This window comes from Mixophyes fleayi, chromosome 3 (assembly GCF_038048845.1).
Source record: "Mixophyes fleayi isolate aMixFle1 chromosome 3, aMixFle1.hap1, whole genome shotgun sequence".
NCBI classification, from domain to species: domain Eukaryota; kingdom Metazoa; phylum Chordata; class Amphibia; order Anura; family Limnodynastidae; genus Mixophyes; species Mixophyes fleayi.
Window position 1 is genome coordinate 340727522 of NC_134404.1, and position 8697 is coordinate 340736218.

The window sequence follows — 8697 nt, forward strand, 5'->3', positions numbered from 1 at the left end:
CCCTGAGGCTCGTGCCTCGCCTCCTCTAGCTTCTCTTTCCTCTAGCTGCCCTCTTGGTGACCTCACCTGCCATCACCTGGAGGTGTGGGTGCATATAAACACCAGGAGCCGCTACATAGCGTTGGCATAAGTGGTTCTTTTACACATAAACGTGTGAGTACAAGTTACTGTGCAGACATCGTACACTCACTACGCTGTGCGCTTACAGAGACTGAACAGGGAAGGGCCGCAAAGCGTAAAGGCGTATTCTCCTACTCGCTACCTGTGTTGGCGCTGAGACAAATACACCTGGAGTGTGGACAGCTTATGATTGGTCGTGTGGTTGAGCGCTGAGAGCATACTGCCGGCGGTGACTGTTATGTTTCGTTACACAACTGACGTGTGTGGGTGTGTACAGTGACTGACTACGTGATGTGAGTTCCGGCACCTTTTTTTCTTACAAAAAAGCACTTACTAAGTGCTATACATTTAGTACACCTCCTGCATTCAACAGAGTGTAATGGACACAGTGTATTTATGTAGAGAGAGAGACACTTGTGTAGATCATTTTGTTGCAGTGAAATACTGATAGTTCCCTGTCTGTTGAGGGGGGTTGGGAATTGGCTACGGCTGTGGTTGGGCTCAGATCTCTGGGGGGAAGTTGGGGTTTTCTTGCTGAGTGTGAGGTTAATTGGGGGGGGGGGGGTATTTGCTATGTTTTAAAGGTACAGTATATCTTCTTTCTGTAGCGTTTATGATCTTTATTCTGTACATTGAAGCTTCATTAAAAGGTTACAATTTACAAAGTGATATTTTAGTATCTCAGACGTGTGTTACTACTACCTGTGGTGGCTTCTGGACTCTGGGTTATAAGTACATTTCAGATGTAGTTGATTTGTGTGTGGCCTGCCACTCAGATCTCTGGTTCTGAGTCACATTATCCCCCCCCCCCCCCAGGGGGAATGCCAGGGGAACGAGACTCGGCTTGGCCGCATGTTTGGAACATTTTAAAAGAAAGAAATGCAGGTGGCCGAGTGACTCAGCCCAATTAGCCCCCCATGAGACTCCCTGGGGGGCAGATGCCTCTTCACTCTCACATCGCCACAAATAGCCCCCACCAGCCTGCCCCTTGTCTTATATGTCACCGTCCTATTCTCACGTATCATATGTGGGAGGGCTTGGGGCAGGTGTGACTAGGGGAGTTGGGGATATGACCTCCTTGTGGGAGTCTCTCTTTAAGACCACTCACCCATTAGACTCTGCCATAACGTGAGCCTCAGGCTGTTTCATTTGGCCGCGGACCCTCATGACCTTCTGCTGCCATCTCTGGCTCATGGAGATCTCCCTGAGCGAGTGGAAAAGCAGAAGGCCAAGCAAGACTACGTCATTCAGGTTTGTCACCTCAGGGGGTAAATGTATCAAGCTGTGATTTTGAATTTCCAGCAATTTTCTTGGGTGAGTTTGAAACCGACGGTTTATTAACCAGCGAGTTGATGTACAATCGCCAGAGATGTGTTTATTTTCAAATATAATTGTCCCCTGTAAGAAAATTCATAATCCTCTTTGCCCCTCTACAACAAAAAGATGGTTTATCGAAACTTCCGTTACGACTCCTGATATAGTAACATTGCTCTGCAGTGTAACAGTGATGTGTTTGCCCAATCTCGTCTATAGAAAGCAGCGGGTCGTATCTGGTGATTTTGAATTCAAACTCGGGCCAGTTTGTGCTTAATCTCCAGTCAGTTTGACTATAACATGGGTGAGATTTGGGTTTTTAAAATCGTTAGTTAACACATATGGTGATTTTGCACTTCAAATCGCCGGTTATCTCTCGAGATTTGCTGCTATTTCAAATCACCAATAATATTACAGCCTGATACCTTTACCCCCTAGGTGTCTACTGCTTCTAGCAATGCAAAGAAGTCCTAATTCATCCCTTGCCCCTGTCAAACCTGCGTCAGTACAGCCTGTTCCCAATATACCCATGGTGCCTATTTACCAGGGTTATTTCAGGCCTCTACCCCGTTCTTAAACCAGAGTCCAATTTGAGCAGAAACCTGGGATTTGCACCTCTGAATGAACCTATATTACTTATGTTCTCTCTGTAGAAACCTCATCATTATGGAACGATTCTATTCTCTGCAACATTTCCACATTCACTTTTGCTTTTCAGAAGGTCTCTGATGAGCTTTCCTCTACTTCAGGAGGTTCTCTATATCTTCTTCAGGGCGATATGACCAGTATGCTCTTAAATTCTGTAGCTCGGCCATGGAGCTTGGTTGGAACAGTGATGCCTTGGTGGCCGTCTTCTAGCAGGGACTCTCAGACCAGAAACAAGGAAGAAATAGCATCATGGCCTCTGGGGCATCATTTTGGATTATTGTGGCATTGTTTGGGTTCATCGAGCTGCGGTCAATGTCAGACGTGGACCTAGACAAGAGGAATGTACCATCCGGGGCTGGTGTACCCGCCCGCCCGTGAGGCAGCGCACCCACTGATTCTTACCTCTGCCGGCAGGAGCTGGGGTGGTACCCTCAGCATTAGGAGTGCGGCGTCTGTGACATCACAGCCCAGCGCCACAATGACATGGCGGAGCCGCAGCCAGCGGCTTCACGTGTAAGAGCTTCATGTCAGCGGCCAGTGCTCCATGAAGGAGCACCTCAAGGGGCATTACAATCACTGAGCCCATACACTGTCTTTACCTCGCTCTGCCAACATGCTGCACCCAGTGGTATCCATATACTCAATAAGACCAGCGGTGCCCACTTAGTCTTTATGCTCAACAAAACTCACACACTGATTCTACAATTGCTTTGCCATACACTCATTGTACCCAGCAGAGCCCACATATATACTTAATGTAGTGGTGCCCACATATCTACATTAAGTAGCGGTGCCCACATATCCACTATACCTAGTATTACCCACACGTTTACTCTACAGAGTGGTGCCCACGTGGTCCTTGTGCCCACTAACACATTATGCTGGACAGTACTTCGTATACAGTTCAGACCTGGGTACAAGGCATTAGGCATTACAATCACCAACACACTCACAGAGCTGAGTGATAGATGATCTGAAGGATCTCAGCTGGAAGATTTATCAGTCGAGTTTGATAATCTGTTATAGAAACCTGAGTGTTCCTAATCCGTAAAATGATTTGTGAGATGAATCCCGTCACTTCCACACTGTCCCCTGTAAGTTACGTGCTCAGGAAATGACAGGACCCAAAGCTGATTTATTGTGAAGAGTTTCACTGAACAGCAGATTCTCAGGGAATATTGTTCCCATTAGATGAAACTCTTTCCTATCCAGATCCCCGATCGGAGAGGGCACATTACCCCGTAGCTGTCACTCCGTTACTGATACTAATGAGATGAATCTATCTCATATGTCCTTTTACTCATTGTACTAACACTGTCCATGTTTTAGAATATTACTGTAATGAGCATTGATTGAAAATACAATTACTGCACAAATGTAATTATTGGGCTATAATAATAGAACAATGGGAATCAATATTTCGGCAGACAAGTTATAAAATAAACATATAAAATTAATGGAAATTGTGTTATCACAGTTACAGTTGTGATTATTGCAGTCGATATTAGTTGTGTCACTAGTTCCGGTCATTATAAGTTCCTCCGTTACCGCTAGACTCGACAGTTATTATTTATAGACTCCGACAAGTGGACAGAGAACATTATAATATTCCTTATAATAAAGTCTCTAGGAGAAGGGATGTACGTTGGGTTTTCTATTAACAGATAATAGCAAATTCTGTCTAAAGCTTTTAGTCAGAGCCATTTGCTGTGATAAGAAATGTTACTCAGATTATAAATATATAAAAATATAAACCACGTGGATGTCACTGGTGTTATTAGGAATTACTAGGAGTTATTAGTGCTGTTAGTGAGGACAGATCATGATCATAGAAAATACCAAGTTTAGTGCAATTCTCTGTTTTTGCTCCTATACCGTGGCGATGTATGTTTCAGAGCGCTGTGGAGAATGCTGGCGCTATATATATATATATAAATGTTAATAAATATATTTTATACTATATTGAATTAATCTAAAACTAAATGAGACTTACTAATTGTCAGGGGGTTTCCTGCTCTCAAGATACTTTGTACTTAAATGTGCTAAAAATATCTGGTAAATACACTGTGTCCTTCATTTAATGATCACTGTTTGCCTTGTGGATGTGGGGTTCGTCCACATGACAACCAGCGTCATACGTGACACAGTTCATATGTAATTGTGCATAGACATCTCTGGGAACAATAGGGTCAATCATAGTTACCAACATTGGCAACTTGTGTCCCAGGAGGTCCGGGAGGCAGGTGGGTGTGTCGGGGCGGGGCTAACATCACTTTTTCAGCCAATAAAAATAGGTGGTGAGGCCACAATGATGCCTACACGGTGCCACTAAGCCCCGCCCCCTTAGTTTGATTTGCAGAGCCTGCCGGCAATTGGGATTTCGGGAGTCTCCCGGACATTCCGTTAGAGTTGGCAAGTATGGGGTTAATCTGAAAGTCAAATCAAAGCTGGTAATTAATAAACCCTCACATTATATACAGTGTAATTCTGTCTGTCTGGTTTATCTGTGGCTGTAACACCCAACATGGGAGAATGCAACAATGTCTCTCTTATTATAGTAACTTTAATCCATCATTTAATGAGTTTGTTTCTATTACACAATTATATAGTTCATTAAACATCATGTTTATATTTACACTAATTCACGTCTTGTACACATCACTGTACACATCACTGTACACGTCTTGTACACATCACTGTACACATCACTGTACACGTCTTGTACACATCACTGTACACATCACTGTACACGTCTTGTACACATCACTGTACACATCACTGTACACGTCTTGTACACATCACTGTACACATCACTGTACACGTCTTGTACACATCACTGTACACATCACTGTACACGTCTTGTACACATCACTGTGCACGTCTTGTACACATCACTGTACACGTCTTGTACACATCACTGTACACATCACTGTACACGTCTTGTACACATCACTGTACACATCACTGTACACGTCTTGTACACATCACTGTACACATCACTGTACACGTCTTGTACACATCACTGTACACGTCTTGTACACATCACTGTACACATCACTGTACACGTCTTGTACACATCACTGTACACATCACTGTACACGTCTTGTACACATCACTGTACACATCACTGTACACATCACTGTACACGTCTTGTACACATCACTGTACACATCACTGTACACGTCTTGTACACATCACTGTGCACGTCTTGTACACATCACTGTACACGTCTTGTACACATCACTGTACACATCACTGTACACGTCTTGTACACATCACTGTACACATCACTGTACACGTCTTGTACACATCACTGTACACATCACTGTACACGTCTTGTACACATCACTGTACACGTCTTGTACACATCACTGTACACATCACTGTACACATCCCGTTACTGTTTCCTCAGAACCAGTATTTGATGCATTTTACAGTGATATTATTGCAGACTATTACATCTCTGAGGATCTGCAGAACATTGCACATCACATCTTATGATCTCTACACTGGATTGGTTGTAATGCTTCTCATGTGTAGTTTAAAAGGAGCTCTGTTTCTGATAATAATTGCTTACAGGAACTGAGCACTTTTCCTGCACTGCTGAATATTGTCTGCAAGAATTACAGAATATTTTTCACAGTAAAAGGCCTCATTAGTGTCACTGATTAAACTGATAAATGTCATGTTATTCTGTATTCTGCTTCTCTCTGGGATATTTCCTGCAGTAATGACGGTTGTCCCGAGAGAGCGTTTCTTAGTGTGGCTGCACCTAAATCTCCTCTTGTCACCTTAGAGCAGATCTGGCCAACCTGCGGCCCTCCCGATGTCGTTAAACTACAAGCCCCAGCATGCTTTGCCAGGAGATAGCCAGCTGATGGCTGGCAGGACATGCTGGGATTTGTAGTTTCACAGCGCCTGCCCAGACCTGCCTTAGAGGATATTACTACTCTCCTGGGTCTTGGAAGCTACACAGGGTCTTATAGGTAAACTCTGCTTCCACACAAGGTCGTTTTAAACTTCATTTAACCACAGTTAAATATGTATTATAGGTTTTTACCCAACAATAACATTAGACTAATGAATATCTGAGAACGGTGTAAATATTATACACTATATTGCCTTTTATAAGCATATAACATTCATTATATGGATCAGAGAACACTGTGACAAGAATGGCCGTGGTAGATGAAGTGTTTGTAGGTGGTTTTATTGAAGTAATAACATTTCTCTAAAGCAACATAACAGCACTGTGAGATCCTCAATGCATCTAATCCGTCAATCTATATATCTGACGGGAGAAGCTGCATTCAGAGGGTTAATCTCAGCCCGCAGTGTGTTCACCTGTACAGGGGCATGTACAGATGTGTAATATGTTCAAGTAATAGATTAGTAAAACCAGCGCACAGAGGTTGGTTTGGTTACGGTGAGAACCCCCCACAAATGCCGCTACCCGCACTCGGCTATGACAGGCAGAGCTGCTGCCATTTCAACATGGAAATCCAGAGTGTGGGGTCCCCTGTGGTGCTCAGCCCTTCCCTGAACCAGCCCCATGCTGTAAGCACTGCGTCTCACCCCAACACCCCTGGGTGTCGGGTTAATAAGGTCAAACATTGCATTTTAGTATGTGGCACTACTGGTCTCAGCAAGCCCAGGTAGCCATTAATTGCTTGGGTATGCTGACGCTTGTAGAACTACAAGTGGCAGGATAACCATGGCTGCCAGAGGATAGTGGAACGTGTGAAATGACAAGCTCCAGCATGCCCTGGCATCCAGGTCTCGCTGGGACTTGTAGTGCCCTATAGTAATGTACTAAGGAAAAAACTTGCAGACACCATATTAAAGGTCTTTATTTGAAGACTCATAAATTTCTCACTTTGCTCTTTATTGCTTAATTAAATCCTCAGGGATCTTCTCCCTTCTTCTCAGGTAATCCACTGGTTAAAAATATCTACTAGACGACACACAACAAGGTGCAAGGAAAATGACAGAACAAGGGCCTCTGTGCAAGTGACCAATCACAGTGGCTTTGCTCTGATTGGTTAGAGTAGTGTTTCCTAAATCCAGTCTGACTGATACAATGTAACACATCCACAGGTGGAATCATTATTCCACTTGACACCTGTTAAACCTGGCCTGGCAGGACTCCCTGAGGACTGGGTTTCAGAGATACCGGGCTGGAGCATGAGATACTAATTCAGGGTTTCCCAAACCCAGTCCTCAGGGCTCCCCAACAGTGCAGGTTTTCCATATCTCCTTGCTGGAGCACAGGTGTATTCATTACTGACTGACACATTGTAACAGACCCACAGATAGTCCTAATTATGTCACATGTGATCCGGAAAACCTGCACTGTTGGGGAGCCCTGAGGACTGGATTTGGGAAACCCTGTACTAATTGGCTATTTGGGTACAGACCTTGTGTGGGGTATGAATGAATTACATTGTGTCAATAAAGTCTATTCAAAAAATGTATCAATGAACCTTAGTGACACAATGAAATTCATTAATACCCCGCAGGGAATCTATACTAAGAATTATGGTACAATTAGATCATAATCTCTCCAGGAGAGGGTCCTGAATCCTAATGCTTGTACTGCCACTCCATTTGTTTCTCCCAATAGGTATAGTTTATTCTTGTCACTTTCCATAACTCTACTGGTACCATATAAACATTTATTTTACATACATATAATCTACAATTGACAGCAGCGCCGCCAAGTGGCCACAAAGTGTAATTACATGCTGCTTTTTTAGTGAACTCTTATGATGAAAATTAATTATGATGACACAATCCACTCAAATTCTGCTCCCAAAACAAAAGGTCGTGTCCCCAAATTATGAAGCCACGTGATTTGTTTACAATAAAGACTTACTAAGAGGTGGTTCCGTGGAACTGCTGATTCTCTGCGCTTTGCCTTAGTTTTTAAAAACGGTCATTTTATAAAAGTCAAAATTGCCATTTTGAAAAATGACAGCAAAACGCTGAGCATCGCTGGTTCATTGGAACCCCCGCTTAGTAAATATACCCCTTAGACATTTCCAATGCATGTATTAGTTTCATGAATATTTGAGGGCAATCATTTTCCTAAGGACGTATTCCCTGCTCCATTGTTTTCTGAAGAACGTTAAGCGACCATTTCTGATGCGATCGGCAGCGTTTGTGCGTAAACAACCCTAATGAAAGATGATCATCCATCTCTCTTATTAGTTATCTGGCAAATGTTTCCAGCGGTCGATGTGGTCACTGGTGAATCTACCGATTTTGGCCACAGATGACAAGCTGATCAGTGGATATTGATAAGGCAGAACGTACAATGCTTAAAGACCGGTGTCGGATCAGAATTGTTCATCTCTCCCGGGCTGCGCTGGAGGATGAGCAGGGTGTTGTCTCACCCGGGTGATTGATTAGTGTCACTTACATTAGGCAACAGTAGAAAGTTTCCAGTAGGAAGAATAATTGTAACGAATGTGCTGGAAGACAAATACGATGCAATCAGAGTGGAAGCGATGAGGGTATTAGCAGATGTCTAGTAATGTTTATCCTGGCTCTTATCTGGTGAGAGGCTGAATAGATTACTCTGCTTTTCCATCTACTTACCAGGAGCTGAGCGCA